General features: G+C 38.3%; 1 protein-coding gene across 1 annotated transcript in view; it reads left to right on the top strand.

Annotated features, from left to right (window-relative positions):
* The first annotated feature begins 3435 nt into the window (after window positions 1–3435).
* The window catches only part of LOC134750718 (facilitated trehalose transporter Tret1-like), a 31395-nt gene continuing 22475 nt past the window's right edge, over window positions 3436–12355 (top strand). Inside the window, exon 1 of the mRNA XM_063685955.1 lies at window positions 3436–3549. The gene's annotated coding sequence lies outside the window, so the exon portion shown is untranslated. The remainder of the gene's footprint in view (window positions 3550–12355) is intronic.

Raw genomic sequence — 12355 nt, 5'->3', positions numbered from 1 at the left:
TTCACACCCTCTGCATCACATTTATAATAGCTGCCTTAAAGAAGGTACTTTTCCTGACGTCTGGAAAATTGCTAGAGTTGTTCCAGTCCACAAGGGAGGTTCCAAGAAAGACGTAAAAAATTACCGGCCTATTTCTCTTCTTCCCGTATTATCCAAACTTTTCGAGAAACTAGTTCATGATGCGATATATCCAATTTTGCACAACATTATTCTACCGCAGCAACATGGCTTTGTTAAGAAAAGGTCAACAACAACAAACCTAATTCTATATACCTCATACCTTTTCAGAAGTATGGACGTAAATAAACGTGTTGATAGTATATACACGGACTTCTGCAAAGCTTTCGATAGAGTAGATCACCAAATTCTATTAGAAAAAATATACTTTAACGGCATACGTGGAAACCTGTGGAGATGGTTCAGGTCCTATATTACAAACCGCACACAAAAAGTTGCAGTCAACGGATATGAGTCTAAGTGTGTCCATGTAACTTCTGGAGTCCCACAAGGATCTATACTAGGGCCTTTGTTATTCATCCTATTCATTAACGACATAGACAGATGTTTTAAATTTTGTAACTTTTTACTTTATGCCGACGATCTTAAAATCTACCATATTGTCGAAAACGAAGAGGACCGTTTCAAATTTCAAAGTGATCTAGACCGACTCAGTGAGTATTGTCACAGAAATAAACTGTGTTTTAGCTTGCCAAAATGCAAACAGATTACTTTTTCCAAGAAACTCCACACCCTTCCCACTTCCTACACCCTCGACGGATCGACTCTCGAAAAAGTCTCGGTAATAAAAGATCTTGGTGTCAATTTAGACACGAAACTACACTTAGATTGTCATATCAGCCATATCATCGGCAAAGCGTATAAAATGTACGGTTTTATCATGCGTCTCGGTATGGATTTTAAACAACCCTTAACTTACCTCTACTTATATAAGTCGCTGGTTAGGTCACAACTAGAATACGCCGTGTCGATATGGAATCCTTTCTACGATAAGTACAAAGGCTCAATAGAGACTGTTCAAAAGAAATTCTTACGTGCAATGCACTTCCGATGTTGCCGTTCGCGATCAAGTTACCAACAGCTTCTCGATAAGTACAATTTGCTCAACTTACAAAACCGACGCCTCCTTCTGGACGCGATGGTCCTATATAACCTTTGCCATAACAAATTCGACTGTCCCAGCCTGAGCTTAGCTACCGCGTACCGACGCGGGCGCGGCAGCGCGCTGCGCGCAAGCACCAGCTGTTTGCGGACTCGCGCTGCCGCACCCACGCTGGAGAACGTGATCCCCTATACAGGCTGGTTAAATGTTACAACATGTATTTTAATGAAATTGACATTTTCGTGATGTCTGACAATGTGTATAAAAAGAATGTGATTCAGTTGCTTCAAACAAAACATAATTAAAAGTCGCTCCGGTGAGCCATGCTGTTTTTTATTACTGTTTTTACTCGCTCATTAAATTGTACGACTATGTATAAAAGTATGTACTTTTGCTGCCAGAAATATGAATTTGTTATTGTATCCACAAATATTTCGTAATCGTAGCTTTGTTAATTTTAGCTTTTTATCAGATATATTGTTACCTAGCGCTATATGTATACTGTAGATCTAATAATCTGTGGACGATGTGGTTGGTCTCACACTATAGTATTCTTTGTACTCTATTTCTGTGCCTAAACCCTGTGTGTTACTGTTTTTTGTCCCAAATAAATTGAAAAAAAAAAAAAAAAAATCACATAAAAAAGTCGATCAGGTTTGTTTTGAGGATCAAATTTAATGTATGTATGTATATATCATTGTCTTAAAGAAATACAAAAGTCACGAATATAATACGAATGATGGACAGTGCTGGCACCCGCACTTTACTGACCAAAACGCTTCTAACTAAAATGGCAGCACATCGTGACGTTACCAATGTTACCATGTAACGTCGCTTTTGCTTGGAAGCCGTTTCGACGTATGGAAAACAAAAAATATTTCTTCGATAAAAAAAAATTCAACTTCCCACTCCCACTCCCTCCACTCCCAAACGAAGTTATTTGAGTTAATTTTGAACTGTAGTTGGGAGCTTTTGAACGGGGCATGGCACACTACGTCCGATTCGCACGTCCGAAGTTTCAGCGAGACAACGCTAAGATTTTTATCTTTGATAAAAAAAACACGAAGTGAAATCGTGAATTTAAGTTCGTTAGAAATGTCTTGATGTTAGTTGTCTGTTAAAAATAAATAAGTCGGCGACAAAAGTTTGTACCCTTTTTTATGATAAAAAAACCTTATTTATAAATAGTAATGAAGCCAATATAAAAAAGCATATTGCAAAAAGGTTGGCGAAACCTGAAATGTTACTTGACAGTGACATAAGTGACTTTGACACTTTTGACAGTGACGTATCTGTCGTAGATTTTTTGGTCTTGAATTCCAATTTTGAGATTATGATCATTAATCGGTATTTAGATATTTAGTTTTTACTCGAGAATAATAAGTAGCCAAACTTCGTCAACAAAGCTTATCAGTATCATGGTGCAGTTTGAAAACAGCCGCTTGGACGCAGGGAGGTTTATAGTTCGATCCCCAGTAATGTATGCTGAAACATAACTTTTTGTATTTTTTTTACATTTATATTTCGTATTTGATCAAGTGAGCGCAAAGAGCGGGCTAAGCGTTCATATTTACAAGCTTTTATTTAACTTGCCCTAAAAAAATGATTTTTTGTCAGCTTAGTTTTACTAAATTATTCTAAACGGCGGAGCCATACATTTTATTCAGTTTTAGGCTGACACAGTGACAAATTAAAGCGACCGAACTTGACTACCCCTGCACTATCCTCTGCTCCACGATAACGTCGTCTCACTCGCGCCTGCGCTGTTTTAAACTTGGCGTGTACACGCGGAGTGACAAATCAAAGCGACCGAACTTGACGACCCGTGCACTATCCTCTGGTCCACGATAACGTCGTCCCAGTCGCGCCTTCGCTGAGTTTTCAAACTTGGCGTGTATACCTACACGACACAGTGACAAATCAAAGCGACCGAACTTGACGACCCCTGCACTATCCTCTGGTCCGCGATAACGTCGTTCCAGTCGCGCCTGCGCTGAGTTTTCAAACTTGGCGTGTATACCTACACGACACAGTGTGACAAATCAAAGCGACCGAACTTGACGACCCCTGCACTATCCTCTGGTCCGCGATAACGTCGTCTCAGTCGCGCCTGCGTTGAGGTTTCAAACTTGGCGTGTACACTACAGAGTGACAAATCAAAGCGACAGAACTTGACGACCCCCGCACTATCCTCTGGTCCACGATAACGTCGTTTCAGTCGCGCCTGCGCTGAGGTTTCGGCGCCATTCATTATAATTGTTTCAAACTTGGCGTGTACACTACCAAACCACAAATCAAAGCGACCTAACTTGACGACCCCTGCACTATTCTCTGGAGATAACGTCTCAGTCGCGCCTGCGCTGAGGTGTCGGCGCCATTCATTATAGTTATTAATTAATAGTGTGTGAGTGCGTGGGGATTTGATTAAGGTATTGTTATTATTATTTATACCAATAGTTGAAATAACTTATGTAAAGCCCCTTTTGTACGAAGTGAAGTGTTTGGATAGATTTTCTATATTTTAGATTTGTAGTTATTACAAATCTGTATTAATTTAACGTACATTTCGACCATTTCGTAAGGTTTGTCACATTAATATCGTAAGGCGATTATTTATTTACTTACCTAAGGAGTTCGATTGATAGGATTTCATAGTAATTTCTGATACTCCAGATACTCAGAATGTCCAACATCATCCAACACTAAGGTCTCACAGTCTATGTCTCGCTTGCTCCTTTATCAAATGCACTACCAGAAAAAAGCCATCTTCTCAATTAACTTGAATTAACTTGTTACGATTTTGAACTTGTTTTGATACGACCTTGGTAGTCGTAGTGATTTACGTGCATCTCTCGCACGACTTTCACTTCATTTCGCATGCACCAACCAGCCTGAGCGATCTTCAAGGTCGTATCAAAATAAGATCAGAACCTTAACAAGTTGTGAAATCGGAATCGGGTTACAGCCGGACAGGATAGGTATACGAAAGCATTTTCGCGCAAGCTAAAACGGAATTGCTTCGCCTGCGTTTCGCGCTCGCGCTAAGAAAAGTAATTGAAAAAAACTTTGATTTAATGACCACTAACTAAACTTTGATTTTTTAACCATGAGACATGAAGGCAGTTACGCAGCGTCTTACGTAAGCGAACAACTCGCGAACGCGAACGGCGCGGCGCGGCGCGGCGCGGCGGAGGGCGTTCGCGTTCGCAACGAAATCGCCCACGTAGAACACTTCTATAGGTATCACAGGATTGATTCACCCCGCGCCGCATCGCTTCGCTTCGTGTTGTTCGCCTACGTAGTACGCTGCGTTAGACCTAATTATGTTACGCATATAGGATGTGGATAGCCTGATAAGTGATAACCTTAGGTAACATTCACGCTTGCTACGGAAGGTCATGTATGCTATCATGCTATAAACGAACAAACAAGTTTACAAGTGACATGCAGTTTCTAGCTAAAAACCGCAACAAAGTGGAAAGTTTGAAACTAGAATTCTACATAAGGCCCGGGCGCTCTTAAAGGTTCTAATTTTTGGACAAATCACAAAAAGTATGATTTATAATGAATGGGATTCAAAATAATAATGACTGTGTGCCTACTACTTTTGCAGAAAGGGTTTACAGAGGGAGAAGAAAAGGCGGGTTTCATGCCATAGGCCCCATAGGGAATTCTCTATACCAGCTGTCTCTATTCTCATAGGGGCCAGACGACATTTTGATATTAAATTGACATTGTTGATAATTTTCAGACATGTCGGACGATTTTGAGCGATGAGTGCAGGTAGACCAGCGAATGAATAAGTTTTGGCAAAAATTTCATTTTTAGTACAAGCTTTTATTGCTGACTGTACTTTTTTTTCACAGGCAACTAATACTCATAGAGACAATTCTAAAAACCCCAAACACAATTAGGTTGCGTTGTTTTATCACAGAGTTCCTATGACCACCTCCTGCCTTCATCATCAGATCAGCTCGATGGTACCATAATATGGCATTGTCATCCGACTTACATGCGTATGCAAATTTTTAGGTTCATCGGAAACCGGGAAGATGGTTAAATTAGTTACCTTAGATTCCATTACATAGTTGATTCCATCATGAAGTTCCAGTGCATCTCTTCCGGCTCCATCATCAGATTAGTTCGATAGTACCATATCATTGTATTGTCATCAGAACTACATACAGCTGCCAATTTTCATGAAGCTACGATCTTTGGAAGATGGTTAAATTAATTCTATTACATAATAATAATAAATAAATAATTTCTTTATTCAGATACGGTGTTCCAAATTTGTTAGTTTGTTACTTAAGGGGCCCACTGACTATCAGTCCGCCGGACGATATCGGCCGGTCAGTTAGAACAAAAATTTGACAGTTCCGAACAACTAACAGGCCCATATCGTCCGGCGGACTGATAGTCAGTGGGCTCCTTTAAAAGCTAGGTTATTTATACTAAAACTATTTTTATTACACACTATCTTAATTTAAAATATATATATCCCCTGAATGGGGGTTTATAAGTGAGGACATCCAATGTCTTTGTAAAAGACTGTCTGGCCTGTCCGCTAACATATTTTTCACCTCAGTAGCTCGAACAAGCCTTCTTTCGTCACTCCCTGGAGTGAAGAAAGTGCGACTTTCCTCACTCCAGGGAGTGAAACAAAGTAGCTATTTAATTTAGTGAAGGCCACAAACTGCCACTTCATACTTTTATTAAATTTTTTTTTGTTTCTCTGTATTATTCCGTGTAATTCGAAATACATTTTAACCTTTAATATGTTCTCACTACTGAGGTGAAAAATTATGTGTGCAACACGAGAGCAAAGTTATTTTACATCTCGTGTTTTTGAGTCCCTCGCTACGCTCAAGATTCTAACTTAGAATCACTCGCTTCGCTCGGGATTCAATTATAGAATCTTTCGCTTTCTCGGGACTCAAAATAAACACTCGCAAGAAAAACCAACTTTCCTCTCTTGTTGCACAAATAACTATTGTATGCTAACATAGTTACATACAGGTCGACCTAATAAAAGTGTAGTACTAATTGAAAAACAACAAAACTTCCAGCTACATATTTGCCTATTTTTTATGTGATCGTTGTCACATTCGTGTTGTCATTTCAACAGTTATTTATTTAGTTTGTTTATAAAGTTTCAATCATGAAGTGATCGATAACAGCGGCCTTCATTAAATTTGTCTTTAAGTTGATACCGCAAAATACACTAAGATAATTCATACTCATCATCATCATCATGTCAGCCGATAGACGTCCACTGCTGGACATAGGCCTCCCCCAAGGCTCGCCACTCCGACCGATCCTGTGCCGCTCGCAACCACCGAATTCCCGCGACCTTCACCAGGTCGTCGCTCCATCTCGTTGGAGGCCTACCGGCAGTTCGTCTTCCGGTACGCAGACGCCACTCCAGAACCTTCCGGCCCCACCGGCCATCAGTTCTGCGAGCAATGTGCCCCGCCCACTGCCACTTAAGGTTTGCAATTCTGCGAGCTATGTCGGTGACCCTAGTTCTACTGCGGATATCATCATTTCTGACTCTATCACGCAGAGAAACCCCGAGCATAGCTCTCTCCATTGCCTTTTGCGTGACCTTGAGCCTTCTTATGAGGCCCATCGTTAGCGCCCACGTCTCAGATCCGTATGTCATCACTGGCAACACACACTGGTCAAAGACTTTTGACTTAAGACACTGCGGCAATTTGGACGAAAAGATACTGTGGAGCTTCCCGAACGCTGCCCAACCGAGTCGGATTCGACGAGTGACCTCTTTCTCGAAGTTGGATCTACCTAAGTGGACTGTTTGTCCTAGGTATACATAATCGTCAACAGCTTCGAGCGCAGAGCCTCCGATTAATACGGGAGTTGGCACAACATGGACGTAGTTCATACTAAAACATAAATATTATCAAGTTGGAAGGAATGGCGCCCAAGGATTTTTTTAAATAATATCGGACCTGTGTAGCGGCCCAGCTTTACCTCTGAGCTTTTGTAGTAACTAATTGGTCTCAAATTAAGATATTTTTAATAAGGTTTCGTACAAGGCAAATAGTTTAAAGTCACACAACATTCTTTAAATATAAAGGCAGGGACTGATTAGGTTAATAAAATTGTGAGAGATAAATTTTGTTTGTTTCTACAGCAAAGTATAAGACACCATATTTAATTTAATTTATGGCTATACCCATTTTAGACAAGCCGGATTCGAGCTTTTCATCTCATTTCCTTTACCCCACTTAAAACATTAAAACAAGCCGCTGACGTCAGAACTTACAAGTAAATTACTTGATATTTGAAATATAAAGTGATCAAAGGCTTCGAGAAAATAAGTCTGTAGTAAAGTACAATCAACTAGAAAAATTTAGCTTTTGTAATTTATGAGAAATTTAATGTATTATGATATATTTTTTAAATTAATAATCACTTGACAGACTGATCAACGGCGGTTTACTATGAAATCTTCTATAAGTACAATAAAATTTAGCGAACTTGCGAAGCGAACAGTTTGGTGCAACCGACCCTTAATGTTTATTTTATTTATTGATAATGGGAAACAAACAGCGAAAAATGACACATATAGATAATTACACTTAAATACATACATAAGCCAAAACAGTTTCCACTACTGAAATTGGATAATTATGGTTGCTCAGACAAGACTTGTTTGTACAATTCAATTAAACTATCTCTAGATCTAGTGCTAAAGAACTAAACAATGCGAATTTGAAACCACAAACGTGACATGCATTAATTTAACTTAATTTCACCTTCAATTTGCATAATTATTTAATAAAGTACATAAAATTAATTAATTAACCGACCGATTGAATAACACTACCATACAATACAATTACTTATACTTTTATATAAAAGAAAACAATACAGAAAGAGAAGACCAACAAAAATAGAGGTAAACAACAGACGACCTATAAATCTCCATTCGATTATTATAAACCAAAGATAACTCCGTAATAGATGGATACAGTCTAAGGAAAAAACGTGCCTCGAAAATCAAGAAAGTTTGATTCTCGTTCAGAGGGAGCTACTAGCTTTCGCCTACTGTCGTATCTTGGCGTTGACGGTTTCGTTTGTTATTTAACAATTTTAACGCATATCAGTGAAAGAAGGTCAAAATCATAAAAATAATTAATACAAATAAAAAAAAACATTTATCCATATTTAAATACATTTTATCGTATTTTTATAAATCTTCATTTTTAGTTTTAAAGTGTGTCGATAGATGGCAGTGAATTTACTGGGGTTACAAAATTTACTATGACAGTACCGCTCTATGTTATGTTATAAACATTATATCTAATTAATTTTACTTATTTATTACCAATTAGGTAGTTTTTTTTTGTATGAATAAAATTGTAAATCTTTATCAGGAATAAAGCCATACGATTTAATAATAATAAGGTAGTCTTTAAAATTTTGTCTGTGTAATATTTTCGTTTAACGTATGTAATGTAAATAAATGTGAGCTAAACTTGAAAGCTTGAAGTAAATTATTTTATTTATATTTTCATTGCAGTATTTCTACTGCAGTAAACATAAAATCCTGCTGCATTGCCGGCAATTTTATTCCCCGCAGTCAATAACTTTACGAGTAATTTATTTGAATTTATTTCTTCCAGTCACTTCAGTTGGATTACCTGGGCTATAACAGCTAAAATAGAAGTTCGCAAATTGCGGGCATTTTTCTCTGTCACTCTAATTACGCCTGCATTGGAGTAAAAGAGAAAGATCCCCGCAATTTGCGAATTTCGGATTTCGCGGGAGCCCCTCTGTTTGCATGGCCTAGTGTACACTTTACAGCGCTGCGTTGCAATAAAATAGGATTTATTTACAAGATTCATTGGAACATTCGTTAAAATTTAAAATGCGTATTTATTGTTTTTTTTATCGCACTTGGTCGTACGTGTAAAGCTTAACGGTCGGGTGTAATAGTAATACCAATTATTACTTAATTTATTTTTAGGGTTCCGTACCCAAAGGGTAAAAACGGGACCCTGTTACTAAGACTCCGCTGTCTGTCTGTCCGTCTGTCACCAGGCTGTATCTCATCAACCGTGATAGCTAGACAGTTGAAATTTTCAGAGATGATGTATTTCTGTTGCCGCTATAACAACAAATACTAAAAACAGCATAAAATAAGTATTTAAGTGGGGCTCCCATACAACAAACGTGATTATTTTTCCGTTTTTTGCGTAATGGTACTTAACCCTTCGTGCGCGAGTCCGACTCGCACTTGGCCTGTTTTTTTATTTCCTAGCCCATAGGCCAATTTACAGATTTTGAGTTTGAATGACTTAGGCGACTTTTAGGTACCTCTACGCTTTTCTTTTTATTTTTTACTTTTCTCTATTTGTACGCAGTTTTATTAATTATTTTAATGGAGAATAGCCACTTTTGTATTTGGAGTGTCTAACTACATCGATAAGAGAGTTTACTTATCTTATGCAATCAATTACCTAATTTTTTCATCTTTCCTGATGTCTTATTATTCTCTATCCTCGGTGCGCGAGTACGATTCACGCTTGACCAGTTCTCATTACTTTATACATCACAGAATCGTAATAAAACACCGTCTTCTTTGACGTATAAAAAGGAAAATTCCCTCCGTTCGACCAAACTCATTTATTTTCTTGTGTTTTAAAGACTTAATGAAGTTATCATTTTAATATTTTCTAGAGGAAATTCTTTTGAGACTTTAATGACATTGGAACCACGGTGAGGAACGAAGCGCAATGATAAATAATTAGTCATTTAGTCATTTAATTACAATACTCTGCTTTGGAAATGTTTTAAATGGATCTTTATACATTTTATCTATTAGTTATATTATAAGTAGGTAATGAAATAAATTAAAACTACAAATAAATTACAATTAATTCTAAAATAAAATAAAAGTATACTTGCATATAAAAAAAAGATCACAAAAAGTGTTCACCCCATCCAGCAGGTCCGCCTGCGGCATGGTGCACATTACGCTGGCGGCGTTTCCTCGCTGAATCGCCAGGGCGATCCGTTGCGAGAAGTACGCGCCAGTCCTGGGGTCTTAAATATTAAATACTAAGTTTTTCGAGCACTAATATCAACGTCTTTGCTTCAAGTCTCACAGACTTCGCAAGTCGCAGTTCAAGCTAACTGTGCATCATTCATGTAGAAGAATAATTTTTCATTTATTCATGGCAAACTACATTTCATACAAACGTAAGGTATATTTAAAATATAAAGTATATAGTTTACCATGAAACGCTTAACGGTTTTTGTTTCCTTTGTTTACGCTTCTCACTTTGTTCTGTTAAGCCGCTGCAAAGTTAGCTTTGACAGATTATATGAACGTTTCTGTTCGACGTCGCGCATAAGGGCGATGCTCATGTGTGCGTCAACCTTTACACTAAGCCTTAGCGTAATTTACATAACAAACAATTCCGTGTATGTATGTATGTATGTATAAACTATTGTACAAAACACAGAACACAAATACGGCACAGAATAGGCAGTACAAAGGCAAACTTATCCCTTTAAGAGATTTCTTAAAATTAATTAAAAAATATATTCTAAATGAATAGCCTGGTTACTATCACAATACAAAACACCCTTACGACGTCGGGCATAAGGGCGATGCTCATGTGTGCATCAACCTTTACACTAAGCCTTAGCGTAGTTTACATAACAAACAATTCCATGTTTATTTTTTAAATGAATAAAAATATATATTCTGAATGAATAGCCTGCTTACTATCATAATACAAAACACCCTTAGAGCGTTTTCACATGACCACATAATATGTCGAATAACCCTTGAAGGAAGATTACTGCTTAAGAGCTTAAGAGCAACGATACTCATGTGTGCTGTGTGCTCCAACCCTTACGCTAAGCCTTAGCGTAATTTACATAACAAACAATTCCATGTTTACAAGTCACAGCAATGTCTTTCTGCCCTGGCCCTTTGACTGTCTGGTAAACAAAGGAATGAATAGTCTGCTTACTATCACAAATATTACAATACAAATTACCCTAAGAGCGTTAAGTCTTGCCCGCTGAGATATCGGATAGGATGCCGGATGACCCTTCAAGGAAGATTACTGCTTAAGAGGTTAAGAGCAACGATACTCATGTGTGCTGTGTGCTCCAACCCTTACGCTAAGCCTTAGCGTAATTAACATAACAAACAATTCAATGTTTACAAGTCACAGCGATATGTCTTTATGCTCTGGCCCTTTGACTGTCTAGTAAACAAAGGGAGGAATAGTCTGCTTACTATCACAAATACACAACACCCCGCTCGTCAGATATCGGATGTGGGATAATCCTTGAAGGAAGATTACTGTTTAAGAGCTTAAGAGCAACGATACTCATGTGTGCTGTGTGCCCCAACCCTTACGCTAAGCCTTAGCGTAATTAACATAACAAACAATTCAATGTTTACAAGTCACAGCGATATGTCTTTATGCTCTGGCCCTTTGACTGTCTAGTAAACAAAGGGAGGAATAGTCTGCTTACTATCACAAATACACAACACCCCGCTCGTCAGATATCGGATGTGGGATAATCCTTGAAGGAAGATTACTGTTTAAGAGCTTAAGAGCAACGATACTCATGTGTGCTGTGTGCCCCAACCCTTACGCTAAGCCTTAGCGTAATTAACATAACAAACAATTCAATGTTTACAAGTCACAGCGATATGTCTTTATGCTCTGGCCCTTTGACTGTCTAGTAAACAAAGGGAGGAATAGTCTGCTTACTATCACAAATACACAACACCCCGCTCGTCAGATATCGGATGTGGGATAATCCTTGAAGGAGATTACTGTTTAAGAGCAACGATACTCATGTGTGCTGTGTGCTCCAACCCTTACGCTAAGCCTTAGCGTAATTAACATAACAAACAATTCAATGTTTACAAGTCACAGCGATATGTCTTTATGCTCTGGCCCTTTGACTGTCTAGTAAACAAAGGGAGGAATAGTCTGCTTACTATCACAAATACACAACACCCCGCTCGTCAGATATCGGATGTGGGATAATCCTTGAAGGAAGATTACTGTTTAAGAGCAACGATACTCATGTGTGCTGTGTGCCCCAACCCTTACGCTAAGCCTTAGCGTAATTTACATAACAAACAATTCCATGTTTACAAGTCACAGCGATATGTCTTTCTGCCCTGGCCCTTTGACTGTCTGGTAAACAAAGGAATGAATAGTCTGCTTA

The sequence above is a fragment of the Cydia strobilella genome, chromosome 20 (genome assembly GCF_947568885.1).
Source record: "Cydia strobilella chromosome 20, ilCydStro3.1, whole genome shotgun sequence".
In the NCBI taxonomy this organism is placed as follows: Eukaryota; Metazoa; Arthropoda; class Insecta; order Lepidoptera; family Tortricidae; genus Cydia; species Cydia strobilella.
The sequence above is the reverse complement of the archived record's forward strand: the minus strand, read 5'-3'. Positions and strand labels throughout refer to the sequence as shown.